Consider the following 20749-nt stretch of genomic DNA (forward strand, 5'->3'; position numbering starts at 1 on the left):
GCTACACCTCCCACATTTCCCCCCGCCTGCCCAAAAGGCTACAGGGTAAGGAAATCAACCTCCGATCCAACTCCTCACAAATATTCTTGGATGCAAAAATGGTTAGCCAACTAACCATTTGAACATCCAAGAACATTTGTGAGGAGTGCAATAAAATCAACCAACAATTGATTAGAAATTCAGAGGGAATTCCGTGATTTAACAGTGTCACATGTTCATTGGTTTGAAAATGTCAATAATGTCACGTGAAGAAATGTCAAGTGACTTAACAGAAATCAGAAAAAATAGCTTCTTCTTCTCTTCTTCTTCTTGAAATAGGCTTTCAGCCTGTTTTTCCAGCTTTAAGGGGTTCCTTGCAACGTCGACATTCAGCTATCCCTCCACCTCTTTGGTGGTCTGTCCGGCGGTCTTCTAGAGTGTGGTTTTCCGTCTTTCATTCTGTTGATGTGTTGATTCCACTCTTGCCGTCTCTGTCTCGTCAATCTCTGTATGTCGCAGATTTGTCTTATTTCTTGGTTGGGTATTCTGTCACGTAGCGTTCTCATCTCTGCCGTTCGGGTTGGTTCTCTTGGTTCTGTTGGTGTCTGCCGTGGTTTTACGCATGAGGTATACATATTCTGGTCTTTGCTCCTATTTTTAGGAACTGGTTTTTCCATATAATGTTTTTCACACTCCGGCTATTCTAGAGGCCTTATTTATTTGATTCTTTACCACAGATCTCCTCGTTTGATGAGCGGTTACCACTAAGTATCTGAAGGACCTGTTCTACTATTTCGTCGTTAACAGCTAGTTTGCATCTTCTAGGTTCCTTTGCTACAACTAGTGATTTTGTCCTATTTATTTTTTTTCGCTGTCAGGTAGAATTGATGAAGCAGTCTCTGCAGCTCATCTTCCTTTTCTGATATAATTGCTGCGTCATCCGCGTAGCACAGTATTGTTATTTCTCCTTTATTAGTTCTGTAACCATGTCCAGCGTTTAGGATTGTTCATGATTAGGTTGAGGAGTACCGGGCTTAGAGAGTCTTCCTGTCTTATTCCTGTTGATATGAGCACTTCTTGGGTCAGGCAGTTGTTCACAAGTATTCTGGTACCTGTATTGGTGTTCATGTTTTCAATAGTTCTAACTATTTCTTCCGGAGTGCTGCCCCGTCTCAATATGGTTCTGATGTCATTTAGCCTCACTCGATCAAATGCTTTGCTTAGATCTATGAAGCACATATACGCCGGTGTCTCGTATTCGATTGATGGTAGACCTGTTCGTCTGTGGTAGACTTGTTTTTCCTGAATCCCTGCTGTTCTTCCATTTTGAGTATTTGTTCTGAGATGATACCGCATATGATTTTCGTGAATAGTTTCATCACGGCGTTTAGGAGAGTTATTCCTCTGTAGTTTCCTGGTTGTTTTTGTCGCCTATTTTGAAGATAGGGATAGTAATGCTTTTCTTCCAGTCGTTTGGTATAGTTGTTTCATTTAAGATCTTCTGGTAAAGACTGGATAGTTCTTCGCTTAGTGGTTTACCTCCGTACTTTATCAGTTCGTTGTTCAATTCGTCGATTCCTGGGGCTTTTCTGTGATCTGAATTCTGGGTGATATGGGTAGTTGCTTCTGCCATTGCTGGCTTATCCTGGTGTTGAGTCTCATCTTCTCCAAACAGTTGTTTGAAGTAATTTATCCATGCCTCACCGGGGATAGTTGTTACTGTAACATATTCGTTGACTTCGCGTTTCCTTCGTCTTATCAATCTTCTTCTGGCTGCCATAGAGGTCGTGTTCCATATCCGCAGTGAAGGTTTCCCAATATTCGGTCTTTATTCGTCGTATTTCTGCCTTCACTCTTTATTTCCTTGTATCGTATCCACTCTTCACAGAAAAAATAGCCCATTTCAAAAATTTGATATTGTCACGTTGTAGAGGAGAAAAAGTGGCACTGGTAAAGTGTCTTTTGTATTCAGTTATCTTATCAAATAAATTAGTATAAAAATAAACAAAAAAATTAATAAATATTCTGATAAAAAATATGAATTTTGGATATCTCCGGAAGTACTAAAAATTTTTAAATTTTTAAAGGGGCATTTTAATCGACTCCTCAAATTCCTCAAATTTGTGGATTACTTACACATTTTTACTTATGTAATATAAAAAAATCTACAGTCGAACATGGAAAGTTATAGAAAATGGCCCATATAATATGAAAACACGTCGACAGCAAGAGAAACCACGAAAAAGGCTCCGGGGGCTCGTAAAAACATCACTTTATAGAGTTTTACTACTTTTCTCGCCTTCCGCGGTTACAAAACAGCATTTTCGTCATGTTGCTCTTTTTTACTGAAATAATATCAGGAAAAGTATTTGGACTCACTGGATTTATGATTTCAGGCATTTTAGGCTAATTTTTGGCATTTTAGTATTCTTGACGTAACTTTGACAATTTTAGGCTAATTTTCAATATTTTAGCCTAAATAATTAAATTTTGGGGTAATTTTCAGCATTTTAACCAAATCGACCAATTTAAGACATTTTAGGCTGATTTACAGCATTTTAACCTAAATTAATGCGTTTTAGGCTTTTCGAAATCGTTTTGACATTTATAGGCTAATCTTTAGGCATTTTAGGCTTTTGGAGATAGTTTTAACAATTTTCGGATAATTTTTTGCATTTTAGCCCAAATCAGGCCATTTTAAGCTAATTTATGGCATTTTAGTATTCTTGACGTCACTTTGACAATTTTAGGCTGATTTACAGCATTTTAACCTAAATTAATGGGTTTTAGGCCTTTCGAAATCGTTTTGTCATTTATAGGCTAATCTTTAGGCATTTTAGGCTTTTCGAGTTGGTTTTGACAATTTCAGTGACCCAAATCAGTGCATTTGAAGCTTATTTAAAGCATTTTAGTCAAATTTATGGCATTTTTGTATTCTTGACGTAACTTTGACAATTTTAGGCTAATTTTCAATATTTTAGCCTAAATTATTAAATTTTAGGAACATTTTTGGTATTGTCAGATTTTTCAACAAATTTAGGCTAATTTTCAGTTTTTTGCCTAAATTAGTGCATTTTACGCTAATTTAAGACTTTTTGAGATAGGTTTGACTATTCTAAGCTAATTTTCAATTCAAATTTAAGTGATTTTCAGTAATTTCTGGCTATTTCTAATTAACTTTGGTAATTTTAGGCTAATTTTCAGTTTTGTAAGCCTAAATTAGTGTATTTTAGGCTAATTTAAAGCATTTTAGAGTTTCCTGTTTCATGGAGTTATAAAAAACTTTTAAATTTAATTTTAACTGATTGTACTAGTTTTAGTAAAGTTTTGTCATTTTATAGCTTCACGGAGAAGATTTTGATAGTTTTGATATATGCTTCAAATACACGTCACAACGATCCAATTTTTATTCATAGACCTATAAACCAGCATTTACTATAATGTTCAACTGTATGAACTGTAACAGTGCTTTTAAGCTGGTTTTTGTGGTTTTATAGCTTTATGGAGTGGTGTTTGACAGATGTAAACTGTGACAGATGTAAATATGTCAAAAACGGACGTATTGCCTATCAAAATTTGACTTCTGAAGCTATAAAGTACATTTAACGTAGTTTAACATTAATATTTAAACGTTTTTCAAGTGATTGCTTTAGTTGCGTGATTTACAGCTTTATGGTAATTATTTTGATAGTTGTCACGTGAATGTTTAAGTAAGTAGGGTTCTAGTGTCACGTGACAACTGTCTGATACGTCAAAATCTGGTCTGTAAAGCTCAAACACTCGAAATACAGTTTTCTTGCAGTTGCATGACAATTATTCAATTGGTCACGTGACAATAATTTTGATAATTGTCACGTGACCGCCTTAGTAACTGATGATCTAGCGTCACGTGACAACTGCCTATTATGTAAAACAGTCAAAATCTGCTCTGAAGAGCTCAAAAAGTCAAAATACCGTTGTCTTGTGCTTGAAGAGATATGACGTGTTTTACAGCTTCATGGTAATTATTTTGATAGTTGTCACGTGACTGTTTAGGTAAATAATGCTCTATTGTCACGTGACAACTGTCTGATACGTCAAAACAGTCAAATTATGGTATGTAGAGCTCAAACACTTAAAATACTGTTTTCTTGCAGTTGCGGCTACATGACGTGCTTTACAGCACCATGGTAATTATTTTGATAGTTGTCACGTGACTGTTCAAATAAATAGAGTTCTAGTGTCACGTGACAACTGTCTGATACGTCAAAATCTGGTCTGTAAAGCTCAAACACTAGAAAGACAGTTTTCTTGCAGTTGCAGTTACTTGACATGCTTTGCAGCTTTATGGTAATTATTTTGATAGTTGTCACGTGACTGTTTAAATAAATAGTGTTTTAGTGTCACGTGGCAACTGTCTGAAATGTCAAAACAGTCAAATTATGGTATGTAGAGCTCAAACACTTAAAACACTGTTTTCTTGCAGTTGCGGCTACATGACGTGCTTCACAGCTCCATGGTAACTATTTTGATAGTTGTCACGTGACTGTTCAAGTAAATAGAGTTCTAGTCTCACGTGATAACTGTCTGATACGTTAAAATCTGGTCTGTTGTCAAGTGACTTTTTACGTAAAGAGTGTACTATCGTCACGTGACAACTGTTTGATGCGATCAAAATCTGGTTTGAAAAAATTAATGTGTTAAAATACAGTTGTCTTGCAGTTGCAAAAACTTTACCTGCTTTACAGCTTCAGGGTAATTATTTTGATAAACGTCACGTGACTGTTTAGGTAACTAGTGTTCTAGTGTCACGTGACAACTGTCCAATACGTCAATACAGTCAAAATCTGCTCTGAAGAGCTCAACCATCAAAATACGGTTTTCTTGTGGTTGGAGAGGCATGACGTGTTTTGCGCTTGCAAGACTGTAAATGCCAATTGACATCTGTCAAAAACACAAAAACAATCACGTGATAATTAAAATGTAGTTTATTTGTCTAAAATGTGCTAAATTAAATGTCTACAATTGTAAAAGCTGAAATTCTAAAATACAAGTCATGGGACGTTGATAATAAAATTTTTGAGTTTGCAACAGTGTAAATGTCAATTGACATCTGTCAAAAACAGTCACGTGACCTTCAAAATGTAGTTTATTCGTTAAAAATATGCTAAATTAAATTTACAGAGTTGTAAAAGCTGAAATTGTAAAATACACCTCACGTGATGGTAATAATGCAATTTTTGAGTTTGCAACAGTGTAAATGTCAATTGACATCTGTCAAAAACAGTCACGTGACCTTAAAAATTTAGTTTATTCTTCAAAACTTTGCTAAATTAAATTTCTACAGTTGAAGAAGCTGAAATTGTAAAATACACGTTACGTGACGTTAGTAATGCAATTTTTGAGTTTGCAACAGTGTAAATATCAATTGACATCTGTCAAAAACAGTCACGTGACCTTCAAAATGTAGTTTATTCGTTAAAAATTTGGTAAATTAAATTTCTACAGTTGTAAAAGCTGAAATTGTACAATACACGTCACGTGACGTTAATAATGCAATTTTTGAGTTTGCAACAATGTAAATGTCAATTGACATCTGTCAAAAACAGTCACGTGATTTTAAAAATTTAGTTTATTCTTCAAAACTTTGCTAAATTAAATTTCTACAGTTGAAGAAGCTGAAATTGTAAAATACACGTTACGTGACGTGAATAATGCAATTTTTGAGTTTTCAACAGTGTAAATGTCAATTGACTTCTGTCAAAAACAGTCACGTGACCTTCAAAATGTAGTTTATTCGTTAAAAATTTGCTAAATTAAATTTCTACAGATGTAAAAGCTGAAATTGTACAATACACGTCACGTGACGTTGGTAATGCAATTTTGAGCTTGCAACACTGTAAAGGTTAGTTGACATCTGTCAAAATTAGTCACGTGACCTTTAAAATGTGGTTTACACATTGGAAAACTGGTAAATCAAATTTAGACAAACAGTTTATTTAAATGCAACTTTATTTTTATAAACCTTAGAGCGACAGAAGCTGGAATAATAAAAAATAATATAAATAATAATAAATATATAATATTTTATAATAATATAAATTATGACAAATTTTAGTTTAGTGTCAATTTTAAGTATAGAATGTCATATACAAACGTGTAGCTTTAACGTTTGTTGAAAAAAATGTCGTTAAATTGTTCGTTGTCATTGTCATTCGACGCCATCTTGAACGTCAGTTTATAGTTGATGATTTTTGACAGTTGACAGCTGTCACTCCATCGATCTATAAACTACTCATTGAAGTAATAGATTGTCAGGTTTTTGTGCAGAACCAAACGCTATCGCTCCTATCATCATTGGATATGACGTCGTTGCAGCATAAGCGGCTTGTTTTTTTTTTGATTATTCGTAAATTGGTGATTAAAAGCACGTATTATTTATTGTTTCGCCCGTAATTTAGATAAACACGTGACAGTTTGATTAGTTTTACCCTCACCGAGATTGGATTATCGCGGGCCGATCCGGCATTATGTTTGCCATTGAATTATTCTAATATAAAAGGGAATTTTACTATATAAAGTTGGAATTGATTGACTCTGGTGGTTTTAGTATTAAATTGAACTTCTATCGACCTAGAATGGTCTTTTTCTATTCCTACAGGGATATTGGTTCATTCCTTAACAGTTTAGAGAACGGATAAGTAGGCAATTGCCAACGGTTGAACGAATACCGAATCCTAGACAATCTTCAGCGTGCGTAAAGAAATAGATAGACCAATTACAGCTAATCTTGAACGTAAACAAAATAATTCTTTTTCACTTGTTGTACAATATATTATACGACATAGGCCCATTGTTGTTGAGAAAGGAACAAAGCGAGCCAAGACCGACATGGCAACATTTTGCCGTAGTTTTGGCATGAACTATGAGTGCAGTGTCGTCAGCATATGGTAGAATGTAATCATGTTTGCTTATGTAGTTTTATGTCAAGTAGATTGTGGTTGTATACGTCATTGTCGAAGTCGAATTTCTTGGGCATTTGGTGTCGGTCGACGGAATTCGGACGATCCAAGCAATCAGAGAATGGCCAATACCGAAGGATAAACACGAACTGAGAAGTTTTCTAAGATTTTGTATTACCAGAATTATCTATTAGTCATTTTTACTTGTCAAAAGCTTCTAAAACCTTTCGAAGCTAGTTAAGACTATTTTTAATGTACCAGAAGTTTCTAGAAGCCATTTTTAGTTGCCAGAAGACTTTTAAACCTTCTTAAGCATTCCAAGAGACTTCCAAAAGTGCCACAGGGCCTCTAAACAGCGCTTTTGTCTTACCAGAAGCATCTACAAGTCATTTTTACTTGCCAGAAGACTTTTAAACATTTTGAAGCTTCCCAAGGGACTTCCAAGAGTGCCAGAGGCTTCTAAACGGCAATCTTTAGTTGCCAGAAGGGTTTTAAACCTTCTGAAGATAGCTAAAAGTGTTTTTAATGTTCCAGAGAAATCTGGCGGCCATTTTAAGATTCCAAAAGCCTCTGAAACCTTCTTAAGCTTGTTTAGACTGTTTTAAAGCTGCCAGATGCCTCTAGAAGTCATTTTTAGATTCCATAAGCCTCTGAAACGTTCTTATGCTTTCCAAGAGACTTCCAAATGTGCCATGGGCCTTTAAACGGCCATTTTTGGTTTCCAGAAGGGTTTGAAACCTTCTTAAGCTTGCTAAAACTGTTTGTAATGTTCCAGAGGCCTCTGGCAGCCATTTTTAGTTGCCAGAAGCCTCTGAAACCTTCTTAATCTTTCCGAGAGACTTCCAAAAGTGCCAGAGGCCTCTAAACGGCCATTTTTAGTTTCCAGAAGGGTTTGAAACCTTCTTAAGCTTGCTAAAACTGTTTTTAATGTTCCAGAGGCCTCTGGCAGCCATTTTTAGATTCCAGAAGCCTCTGAAACCTTCTTAAGCATTCCAAGAGACTTCCAAAAGTGCCACAGGGCCTCTAAACAGCGATTTTGTCTTACCAGAAGCATCTACAAGTCATTTTTACTTGCCAGAAGACTTTTAAACATTTTGAAGCTTCCGAAGGGACTTCCAAGAGTGCCAGAGGCCTCTAAACTGCCATCTTTAGTTGCCAGAAGGGTTTTAAACCTTCTGAAGATAGCTAAAAGTGTTTTTAATGTTCCAGAGAAATCTGGCGGCCATTTTAAGATTCCAAAAGCCTCTGAAACCTTCTTAAGCTTGTTTAGACTGTTTTAAAGCTGCCAGATGCCTCTAGAAGTCATTTTTAGATTCCATAAGCCTCTGAAACGTTCTTATGCTTTCCAAGAGACTTCCAAATGTGCCATGGGCCTTTAAACGGCCATTTTTGGTTTCCAGAAGGGTTTGAAACCTTCTTAAGCTTGCTAAAACTGTTTGTAATGTTCCAGAGGCCTCTGGCAGCCATTTTTAGTTGCCAGAAGCCTCTGAAACCTTCTTAATCTTTCCGAGAGACTTCCAAAAGTGCCAGAGGCCTCTAAACGGCCATTTTTAGTTTCCAGAAGGGTTTGAAACCTTCTTAAGCTTGCTAAAACTGTTTTTAATGTTCCAGAGGCCTCTGGCAGCCATTTTTAGATTCCAGAAGCCTCTGAAACCTTCTTAAGCTTGTTTAGACTGTTTTAAAGCTGCCAGATGCCTCTAGAAGTCATTTTTAGATTCCATAAGCCTCTGAAACGTTCTTAAGCTTCCCAAGGGACTTCCAACAGTGCCAGAGGCCTCTAAACGGCCATTTTTAGTTTCCAGAAGGGTTTGAAACCTTCTTAAGCTTGCTAAAACTGTTTTTAATGTTCCAGAGGCCTCTGGCAGCCATTTTTAGTTGCCAGAAGCCTCTCAAACCTTCTTAAGCTTTCCAAGAGACTTCCAAATGTGCCAGAGGCCTTTAAACGGCCATTTTAGGTTTCCAGAAGGGTTTGAAACCTTCTTAAGCTTGCTAAAACTGTTTTTAATGTTCCAGAGGCCTCTGGCAGCCATTTTTAGTTGCCAGAAGCCTCTGAAACCTTCTTAAGCTTGTTTAGACTGTTTTAAAGCTGCCAGATGCCTCTAGAAGTCATTTTTAGATTCCAAAAGCCTCTGAAACGTTCTTAAGCTTCCCAAGGGACTTCCAACAGTGCCAGAGGCCTCTAAACGGCCATTTTTAGTTTCCAGAAGGGTTTGAAACCTTCTTAAGCTTGCTAAAACTGTTTTTAATGTTCCAGAGGCCTCTGGTAGCCATTTTTAGATTCCAGAAGCCTCTGAAACCTTCTTAAGCTTGTTTAGACTGTTTTAAAGCTGCCAGATGCCTCTAGAAGTCATTTTTAGATTCCAAAAGCCTCTGAAACGTTCTTAAGCTTCCCAAGGGACTTCCAACAGTGCCAGAGGCCTCTAAACGGCCATTTTTAGTTTCCAGAAGGGTTTGAAACCTTCTTAAGCTTGCTAAAACTGTTTTTAATGTTCCAGAGGCCTCTGGCAGCCATTTTTAGATTCCAGAAGCCTCTGAAACCTTCTTAAGCGTTCCGAGAGACTTCCAAAAGTGCCAGAGGCCTCTAAACAACCATTTTTAGTTTCCAGAATGGTTTGAAACCTTCTTAAGCTTGCTAAAACTGTTTGTAATGTTCCAGAAGCCTCTGGCAGCCATTTTTAGATTCCAGAAGCCTCTGAAACCTTCTTAAGCTTGTTTAGACTGTTTTAAAGCTGCCAGATGCCTCTAGAAGTCATTTTTAGATTCCATAAGCCTCTGAAACGTTCTTAAGCTTTCCAAGAGACTTCCACAAGTGCCAGAGGCCTTTAAACGGCCGTTTTTGGTTTTCAGAAGGGTTTGAAACCTTCTTAAGCTTGCTAAAACTGTTTTTAATGTTCCAGAGGCCTCTGGCAGCCATTTTTAGATTCCAGAAGCCTCTGAAACCTTCTTAAGCTTGTTTAGACTGTTTTAAAGCTGCCAGATGCCTCTAGAAGTCATTTTTAGATTCCATAAGCCTCTGAAACGTTCTTAAGCTTTCCAAGAGACTTCCAAATGTGCCAGAGGCCTTTAAACGGCCGTTTTTGGTTTCCAGAAGGGTTTGAAACCTTCTTAAGCTTACTAAAACTGTTTTTAATGTTCCAGAGGCCTCTGGCAGCCATTTTTAGATTCCAGAAGCCTCTGAAACCTTCTCAAGCTTGTTTAGACTGTTTTAAAGCTGCCAGATGCCTCTAGAAGTCATTTTTAGATTCCATAAGCCTCTGAAACGTTCTTAAGCTTTCCAAGAGACTTCCAAATGTGCCAGAGGCCTTTAAACGGCCGTTTTTGGTTTCCAGAAGGGTTTGAAACCTTCTTAAGCTTGCTAAAAAACTGTTTTTAATGTTCCAGAGGCCTCTGGCAGCCATTTTTAGATTCCAGAAGCCTCTGAAACCTTCTTAAGCTTTCCAAGAGACTTCCAAATTTGCCATGGGCCTTTAAACGGCCATTTTTAGTTTCCAGAAGGGTTTGAAACCTTCTTAAGCTTGCTAAAAAACTGTTTTTAATGTTCCAGAGGCCTATGGCAGCCATTTTTAGATTCCAGAAGCCTCTGAAACCTTCTCAAGCTTGTTTAGACTGTTTTAAAGCTGCCAGATGCCTCTAGAAGTCATTTTTAGATTCCATAAGCCTCTGAAACGTTCTTAAGCTTTCCAAGAGACTTCCAAATGTGCCAGAGGCCTTTAAACGGCCGTTTTTGGTTTCCAGAAGGGTTTGAAACCTTCTTAAGCTTACTAAAACTGTTTTTAATGTTCCAGAGGCCTCTGGCAGCCATTTTTAGATTCCAGAAGCCTCTGAAACCTTCTCAAGCTTGTTTAGACTGTTTTAAAGCTGCCAGATGCCTCTAGAAGTCATTTTTAGATTCCATAAGCCTCTGAAACGTTCTTAAGCTTTCCAAGAGACTTCCAAATGTGCCAGAGGCCTTTAAACGGCCGTTTTTGGTTTCCAGAAGGGTTTGAAACCTTCTTAAGCTTGCTAAAACTGTTTTTAATGTTCCAGAGGCCTCTAGAAGCCATTTTTAGTTTCCAGAAGCCTCTGAAACTTTCTTAAGCTTCCCAAGAGACTTCTAATAGTGCCAGAGGCCTCTAAACCGCCATTTTGTATTACCAGAAGCATCTACAAGTCAGTTTTAGTTGCCACAAACTTTTTCACGCTTGCAAAAACGGGTTTTAATGTGCCAGAGGCCTTTGGCAGCCATTTTTAGATTCCAGAAGCCTCTGAAACCTTCTTAAGCTTGTTTAGACTGTTTTAAAGCTGCCAGATGCCTCTAGAAGTCATTTTTAGATTCCATAAGCCTCTGAAACGTTCTTAAGCTTTCCAAGAGACTTCCACAAGTGCCAGAGGCCTTTAAACGGCCATTTTTAGTTTCCAGAAGGGTTTGAAACCTTCTTAAGCTTGCTAAAACTGTTTGTAATGTTCCAGAGGCCTCTGGCAGCTATTTTTAGATTCCAGAAGCCTCTGAAACCTTCTTAAGCTTGTTTAGACTGTTTTAAAGCTGCCAGATGCCTCTAGAAGTCATTTTTAGATTCCATAAGCCTCTGAAACGTTCTTAAGCTTTCCAAGAGACTTCCACAAGTGCCAGAGGCCTTTAAAGGGCCGTTTTTAGTTTCCAGAAGGGTTTGAAACCTTCTTAAGCTTGCTAAAACTGTTTTTAATGTTCCAGAGGCCTCTGGCAGCCATTTTAAGACTCCAGAAGCCCCTGAAACCTTCTTAAGCTTGTTTAGACTATTTTAAAGCTGCCAGATGCCTCTAGAAGTCATTTTTTGATTCCATAAGCCTCTGAAACGTTCTTAAGCTTTCCAAGAGACTTCCACAAGTGCCAGAGGCCTTTAAACGGCCGTTTTTGGTTTCCAGAAGGGTTTGAAACCTTCTTAAGCTTGCTAAAACTGTTTTTAATGTTCCAGAGGCCTCTGGCAGCCATTTTTAGTTGCCAGAAGCCTCTGAAACCTTCTTAAGCTTTCCGAGAGACTTCCAAAAGTGTCAGAGGCCTCTAAACGGCCATTTTTAGTTTCCAGAAGGGTTTGAAACCTTCTTAAGCTTGCTAAAACTGTTTTTAATGTTCCAGAGGCCTCTGGCAGCCATTTTAAGATTCCAGAAGCCCCTGAAACCTTCTTAAGCTTGTTTAGACTGTTTTAAAGCTGACAGATGCCTCTAGAAGTCATTTTTAGATTCCAAAAGCCTCTGAAACGTTCTTAAGCTTCCCAAGGGACTTCCAACAGTGCCAGAGGCCTCTAAACGGCCATTTTTAGTTTCCAGAAGGGTTTGAAACCTTCTTAAGCTTGCTAAAACTGTTTTTAATGTTCCAGAGGCCTCTGGCAGCCATTTTTAGATTCCAGAAGCCTCTGAAACCTTCTTAAGCTTGTTTAGACTGTTTTAAAGCTGACAGATGCCTCTAGAAGTCATTTTTAGATTCCATAAGCCTCTGAAACGTTCTTAAGCTTTCCAAGAGACTTCCAAAAGTGCCATGGGCCTTTAAACGGCCATTTTTAGGTTTCCAGAAGGGTTTGAAACTTTCTTAAGCTTGATAAAACTGTTTTTAATGTTCCAGAGGCCTCTGGCAACCATTTTTAGATTCTATAAGCCTCTGAAACGTTCTTAAGCTTTCCAAGAGACTTCCAAATGTGCCAGAGTCCTTTAAACGGCAGTTTTTAATGTACCAGAAGTTTCTAGAAGCCATTTTTAGTTGCCAGAAGCCTCTGAAACCTTCTTAAGCATTCCAAGAGACTTCCAAAAGTGCCACAGGCCTCTAAACAGCGATTTTGTCTTACCAGAAGTATCTACAAGTCATTTTTACTTGCCAGAAGCCTTTTAAACATTTTGAAGCTTCCCAAGGAACTTCCAACAGTGCCAGAGGCCTCTAAACGGCCATCTTTAGTTGCCAGAAGGGTTTTAAACCTTCTGAAGATTGCTAAAACTGTTTTTAATGTTCCAGAGAAATCTGCCGGCCATTTTTAGATTCCATAAGCCTCTGAAACGTTCTTAAGCTTTCCAAGAGACTTCCAAATGTGCCAGAGGCCTTTAAACGGCCGTTTTTGGTTTCCAGAAGGGTTTGAAACCTTCTTAAGCTTGCTAAAACTGTTTTTAATGTTCCAGAGGCCTCTGGTAGCCATTTTTAGATTCCAGAAGCCTCTGAAACCTTCTTAAGCTTGTTTAGACTGTTTTAAAGCTGCCAGATGCCTCTAGAAGTCATTTTTAGATTCCATAAGCCATTTTTAGTTGCCAGAAGCCTCTGAAACCTTCTTAAGCTTTCCGAGAGACTTCCAAAAGTGCCAGAGGCCTCTAAACAACCATTTTTAGTTTCCAGAAGGGTTTGCAACCTTCTTAAGCTTGCTAAAACTGTTTTTAATGTTCCAGAGGCCTCTGGCAGCCATTTTAAGATTCCAGAAACCTCTGAAACCTTCTTAAGCTTTCCAACAGACTTCTAATGGTGCCAGAGGCCTCTAAACCGCCATTTTGCATTATCAGAATTATCTATTAGTCATTTTTACTTGTCAAAAGCCTCTAAAACCTTTCGAAGCTAGTTAAGACTATTTTTAATGTACCAGAAGTTTCTAGAAGCCATTTTTAGTTGCCAGAAGCCTCTGAAACCTTCTTAAGCATTCCAAGAGACTTCCAAAAGTGCCAGAGGCCTCTAAACAGCGATTTTGTCTTACCAGAAGCATCTACAAGTCATTTTTACTTGCCAGAAGCCTTTTAAACATTTTGAAGCTTCCCAAGGGACTTCCAAGAGTGCCAGAGGCCTCTCAACGGCCATCTTTAGTTGCCAGAAGGGTTTTAAACCTTCTGAAAATAGCTAAAAGTGTTTTTAATGTTCCAGAGAAACCTGGCGGCCATTTTAAGATTCCAAAAGCCTCTGAAACCTTCTTAAGCTTGTTTAGACTGTTTTAAAGCTGCCAGATGCCTCTAGAAGTCATTTTTAGATTCCATAAGCCTCTGAAACCTTCTTAATCTTTCCGAGAGACTTCGAAAAGTGCCAGAGGCCTCTAAACAACCATTTTTAGTTTCCAGAATGGTTTGAAACCTTCTTAAGCTTGCTAAAACTGTTTTTAATGTTCCAGCGGCCTCTGGCAGCCATTTTTAGATTCCAGAAGCCTCTGAAACCTTCTTAAGCTTGTTTAGACTGTTTTAAAGCTGCCAGATGCCTCTAGAAGTCATTTTTAGATTCCATAAGCCTCTGAAACGTTCTTAAGCTTTCCAAGAGACTTCCAAATGTGCCAGAGGCCTTTAAACGGCCGTTTTAGGTTTCCAGAAGGGTTTGAAACCTTCTTAAGCTTGCTAAAACTGTTTGTAATGTTCCAGAGGCCTCTGGCAGCCATTTTTAGTTGCCAGAAGCCTCTGAAACCTTCTTAATCTTTCCGAGAGACTTCCAAAAGTGCCAGAGGCCTCTAAACAACCATTTTTAGTTTCCAGAATGGTTTGAAACCTTCTTAAGCTTGCTAAAACTGTTTGTAATGTTCCAGAGGCCTCTGGCAGCCATTTTTAGTTGCCAGAAGCCTCTGAAACCTTCTTAATCTTTCCGAGAGACTTCGAAAAGTGCCAGAGGCCTCTAAACAACCATTTTTAGTTTCCAGAATGGTTTGAAACCTTCTTAAGCTTGCTAAAACTGTTTGTAATGTTCCAGAGGCCTCTGGCAGCCATTTTTAGTTGCCAGAAGCCTCTGAAACCTTCTTAATCTTTCCGAGAGACTTCCAAAAGTGCCAGAGGCCTCTAAACAACCATTTTTAGTTTCCAGAATGGTTTGAAACCTTCTTAAGCTTGCTAAAACTGTTTGTAATGTTCCAGAGGCCTCTGGCAGCCATTTTTAGTTGCCAGAAGCCTCTGAAACCTTCTTAATCTTTCCGAGAGACTTCGAAAAGTGCCAGAGGCCTCTAAACAACCATTTTTAGTTTCCAGAATGGTTTGAAACCTTCTTAAGCTTGCTAAAACTGTTTTTAATGTTCCAGCGGCCTCTGGCAGCCATTTTTAGATTCCAGAAGCCTCTGAAACCTTCTTAAGCTTGTTTAGACTGTTTTAAAGCTGCCAGATGCCTCTAGAAGTCATTTTTAGATTCCATAAGCCTCTGAAACGTTCTTAAGCTTTCCAAGAGACTTCCAAATGTGCCAGAGGCCTTTAAACGGCCGTTTTAGGTTTCCAGAAGGGTTTGAAACCTTCTTAAGCTTGCTAAAACTGTTTGTAATGTTCCAGAGGCCTCTGGCAGCCATTTTTAGTTGCCAGAAGCCTCTGAAACCTTCTTAATCTTTCCGAGAGACTTCCAAAAGTGCCAGAGGCCTCTAAACAACCATTTTTAGTTTCCAGAATGGTTTGAAACCTTCTTAAGCTTGCTAAAACTGTTTGTAATGTTCCAGAAGCCTCTGGCAGCCATTTTAAGATTCCAGAAACCTCTGAAACCTTCCTAAGCCTTCCAACAGATTTCTAATGGTTTCAGAGGCCTCTAAACCGCCATTTTGCATTATTAGAAGCATCTACTAATCATGTTTACTTGTCAAAACCCTCTAAAACTTTTCGAAGCTAGTCAAGACTGTTTTTTAAGTTCCCGAAGCTTCTAAAAGCCATTTTTAGTTTCCAGAAGCCTCTGAAACTTTCTTAAGCTTCCCAAGAGACTTCTAATAGTGCCAGAGGCCTCTAAACCGCCATTTTGTATTACCAGAAGCATCTACAAGTCAGTTTTAGTTGCCACAAGCCTCTCAAACCTTTTCACGCTTGCAAAAACGGTTTTTAATGTACCAGAGGCCTCTGGCAGCCATTTTTAGATTCAAGAAGCCTCTGAAACCTCCTTAAGCTTGTATAGACTGTTTTAAAGCTGCGAGATGCCTCTAGAAGCCATGTAGTCATGTTTGCTTATGTAGTTTCTGTCAAGTAGATTGTGGTTGTGTATGTCATGGCAGTAGATATTGTAGAGGAAGGGTGATAAAGGCGACCCTTGTGGTAGTCCTTAGGAATAAAAGGAAAGGAAAGCTGTTTTCCAGTAAGTTTCTAATAAGGTGGATTAGTATTTAGGTGTGTTCAGTTTGTGTAGTTTGTATAGTAGTCCTTTGTGCCAAACGCTGTCAAATGCTTTATTGATGTCCATAAAGGCACATGCTGATTTCTTGTTTTCAAGATAAGTAGTTTGAATGTTGTTAGTTTGTATGAACAAGGGATGAACAGTTGTAGTAGTATGTACTTGTGTGTTGTTTAGTCCCGTTTTTGGCTCGGGAATTGCTATTCCCGTTTTCAAAGTCTCTGGTATTAGGTAACTTTTTATGCATTTATTGAATTGAAGTTAAGTATAATTTTGTGCGTTTGTGGTTAAGTTCCTTCCTGGTGCTGATTGAACTGTATTAACTCCCACAAAGTCGTTTGGCATGTAAATTTGAAACCAATTAAGGATTTTACGTTAAAGAGAAGAGTGTGTGGGAGAGAAAAAAAGTGAATATAAACGTGCCTGAAATAAATAAAGCCGATTCCAGAGGATTTTCTCGTAAAAATAATATCGGTTGAATATGAATGTTTTATTTGAAAAAAATCGAAAGGAGGCTGATGTATTTATGTGTACATTTCCGGTTCGATTTTGGGTAAATCAAAGAGAAACTAATTCATATATCTTCAAATTAAACCTTTCAAGCTCTTATTGCTAGTAAAATTTAAAAAAATTACAACTCCTTGACCTGCATTATTACATTGTAAGTCTGGTTGCATACCCATTCAAACTGTGTCATCAGTAGAGTCCGGATTTCAAGGAATTTAGCTTTTTGAAAATAATAAAAGCAACTTTGACAACTAATGTGTCTCTCTAAAAGTTTCTAGAATCGTCTACAAGGTTTCAAATGCCTTAAAAGCAGTCCAGAGCTTCAGAGTGCTCTTTAAACTGTTCAACCACCTTCCAAATGCTCCTAAAGTAGTCTAAAAAGACCATTTTAACTAATTATGGCATGGAGAATACGAATTTGGTGTCCGTTTGGCTATAACTGCCGCCATTTTGACACTGACTTGGAAATTAGGAGATATTTACAGTTTTCAAGGCACCCTTAAAAATTATATTTTGACAAATGACACTTTACGTCACATTTCTACCATTAACCTAAACTAACTAAGGCAGTTAAAGACAAATTTCAAAAAGTCAAAAATTTCCCAAAAAAATTCATATGGTCCCCTTTTAAAAATGTCGAAAATCTACTTTTTTATTTTTCAAGGTCAACTGGTGCGTTGTACGGTAAAATGTTGTATTTAATGAAAGTTGCGTCTCTTTGAGGGACATACATGGTAAAAATGTCACACTGCTGACTCAAACCGTTTTCGAGATATTTAGAAAAATGTCCGAATATAGGTAATCAAGTCTGACGCCCTCTAGCGGCCAGACGTGGCAAGTTAGCGGGGTCTGCTTAACGTCACGTGATAGCTCCAATCATTAGCTAGTTACGATCATTTAATGTGTCTATACGGAACGTTTCAAATAATCAAGTTATTCGGGATTTTTTGAAAAAATGCACCGAAATTTTGACTAAATGAAGGTTTTTCCTGGCCTACTATACTGACCGTCTGAATTAAAGTGGTTTTTAGTAAATATTTCGAAAACGGTTAGATTTACAAAAAAACTACAAAAGTACAAAATTGTCCCTAATGGATCACTAAACCAAATTACGTAACATTTGAACTTCAACACAGTTGCCTGTATACAGGGTATGCACGAAATTGTTAGTGAGTCATTATTTTTGATCACCCTGTGCACAATTATTTAGATAGAATTTTTTTCTCTAGACCACTTAAAAGAGCAGTTTAAAACGATTCTTTTGAGTGGTTTAATCACCCTAAACTCCCAAAAATAACCAAGATACCGGGTGTTAAAATTTTGAACTAATTTTCTGTAAAAAGTGCCTCAAAGTAGTTTTTGGAAAATATCTCGAAAACGGTTAGATTTACAAAAAAACTACAAAAGTGCAAAATTGTCCCTAATGGATCACTAAACCAAATTACGTAACATTTGAACTTCAACACAGTTGCCTATATACAGGGTGTGCACGAAATTGTTAGTGGGTCATTATTTTTGATCACCCTGTGCACAATTATTTAGATAGATTTTTTTTCTCTAGACTACTTAAAAGAGCAGTTTAAGACGATTCTTTTGAGTGGTTGAAACACCTTGAACTCCTAAAAATAACCAAGATACAGGGTGTTAAAATTTTGAACTAATTTTCTGTAAAAAGTGCATTTAATTAGTTTTTGGAAAATATCTCAAAAACTGTTAGATTTACAAAAAAACTACTAAAGTGCAAAATTGTTCCTAATAGACCCCTAAACCAAACTACGTAACGTTTGAACTTCAATACAGTTGCCTTTATACAGGGTGTGCACGAAATTTTGAGTGGTCATTATTTTTGCTCACCCTGTACACAATTTTTTAGATACTGTTTTTTGCTCTACACTACTAAGAAGAGCAGTTCAGGACGATTCTTTTGAGTGGTTGAACCACCTTGAACTCCCAAAAACAACCAAGATACAGAGTGTTAAATTTATGAACTAATTTTCGGTAAAAAGTGCGTCAAAGTAGTTTTTGGAAAATATCTCGAAAACGGTTAGATTTGCAAAAAAACTACAAAAGTGCAAAATTGTCCCTAATGAACCACTTAACCGAATTACGTAACGTTTGAACTTCAATACAGTTGCCTGTATACAGGGTGTGTACGAAATTCGTAGTGGGTCATTGTTTTTGTTCGTCCTGTACTTAATTTTTTAGATACAACTTTTTGCTCTACACCACTAAAAAGGGCAGTTCAAGGCGATTCTTTGGAGTGGTTGAACCACCCTGAACTCCCAAAAACAACCAAGATACAGGGTGTTAAAATTTTGATCTAATTTAATCTGAAAAACGGTTAGATTTACACAAAAAAAAAACACTACAGAAACTCAAAAATGCTCCTCAAGCAGTCGAAAGCCTTGCAAAACCATTTAGAAGTTTCCAAAAGCTTTTAGAACGTTCTAAAGGCTTTCAACTAATCTTCAACTAGTATAGAAGCTCTCAAAAAATTTCAAGGCAGTCTAAAAGCTTCCAAATGCTCCTAAAGTAGTCTAAAAAGATTTCAAATGCTCTTTAACTAGTCTAAATTTTCCAAAACATTCTAGAACCGTCTAAAAGTTTCCAAATGCCTCTAAATCATTCCAGAACCTTAACCAATATGCTCTTTTAATTTTCCAAAACCAAATGCTCCTCAAGTAGTTCAAAAAAACTGAAAATTTACAAAACAATATCCAGTATTTCGTATGCTACTAAAGCAGTTTAAAAAGCTTCAATTCTAGAATTTGATTTCAAAAAAAGTAAAATATTTTGGATCTCTGAAAGAGTGATTTTTGTGCTTTTTTGAGGAAAATAATTTTGCTTTTTCCACGATTTTAGTGCTTTTGTGTGTAAGTCTGGTTGCATATACCCATTCAAACCGTGTCATCAAAATTACACTTTTATAAAGGTTTGTACGATTCTAGTTTTTATGATTAAATTCGTAAAATAAAAAATATCTAAAAGTAACCCTTCTCCTAATTAAAAAAAATACGAACTCAGTGAGAAGAAGACACGAAAAATTTGAGGAAATTTTACGAAATACTAATTGAATCAATTAACTTTCTTCCCTTGTTTGCCCACTTTGTCCCTTAAAAAAAAATTGATTATGCATGACTTACCGAATGGAAAAACTTGACGAAACTTCAGGAACATGGAACGATGCTGTTCAACGTACTAACTTCGGCAATAAACTGGAAAGTTGTGAAAGGGAATCGCGACTTTCTCAACCACGCGTTTTTCGTAACAAACGCAAGCGCGTAAGTAGCCCTTTAATGGAAATAAGGGCCCTGAAAATATATAGTGTAAAGGAAAGATTGATTGTTTTGTTACCACTTAATGTGGGTTTGTTTATTGTTAATTAGTGATCGATATTTGTGTAATACGTGCCTGGATTTTTGATAGTTTAAGTGGTCGTTTCATTAAGGGTCCCAATTATCTATCCAATTGGAAACTTGTCAACCACTGATGCACCAATAATAGTGAAAGAGGGTGGAATGCTGGAAGGAATTCCATTAAAAGGGTGCAAGGGCCATTGACACTTTGGCTGCCAAGCATTTTTCTAGCATTTCCGAACATATTTTCGCACTTAACCTCTCGTCTCTCGGATAATAAATCAAATCCACCACGTACGTGTTATGTTTTATTCTGATTTTTAATACCGACCCAACTTTCTCAAAAATTCCCAAAATACCAAACAATCAGTATGAGACAAGTAAAATTTACTTCCAAGCGTTAGGAATTTGTCCAATGAGAAAATGTACGCTAAAAATGTACGTCAAATTCATGGAAATTAACTTCGAAATTCGAATTGACATCAAATTTATGAAATTCAGATCAAAATTATGAAATTGACATCAAAATTCAAAACTGACATCAAAATTATGAAAAATTTACGAATTTTGATCTAAATTTCATAAATTTGATGTCAATTTCATAAAATTTATGTTTATTTCGTATCATCAAACATTGAAATTTATATCAATTTTATGAAATTTAGATAAAAATTATGAAAAATTCGTGAACTCGATGTTCGTGACATCAAATTTATGAAATTAACATCAATTTCATGTAATTGACATTAAAACCATGAAACTGACATTGAAACGGAAATTCAGACCAAAATTTTGAAAAATTCATGAATTTAATGCTATTTTCATAATTTTGATTTGAATATCAAGAACATGATGTCAAATTTACGGAATAATACTTAAAAATTCAAAATTAACGTCAAAATCATAAAACTGACATCATATTCATAAATTTGATGATT

The 20749-nt window shown here is 36.9% G+C and overlaps 1 protein-coding gene across 1 annotated transcript in view; it reads right to left on the minus strand.

Moving 5' to 3' along the window:
• Positions 1-19682, minus strand: part of LOC145737198 (putative G-protein coupled receptor B0563.6) — an 86604-nt gene extending 66922 nt beyond the window's left edge. Inside the window, exon 1 of the mRNA XM_081991799.1 lies at positions 19599-19682. The gene's annotated coding sequence lies outside the window, so the exon portion shown is untranslated. The remainder of the gene's footprint in view (positions 1-19598) is intronic.
• Positions 19683-20749: the final 1067 nt, after the last annotated feature.

The sequence above is a fragment of the Ips typographus genome, linkage group LG13 (assembly GCF_016097725.1).
Source record: "Ips typographus isolate SLU linkage group LG13, UJ_Ityp_2.0, whole genome shotgun sequence".
Taxonomy (NCBI): Eukaryota; Metazoa; Arthropoda; class Insecta; order Coleoptera; family Curculionidae; genus Ips; species Ips typographus.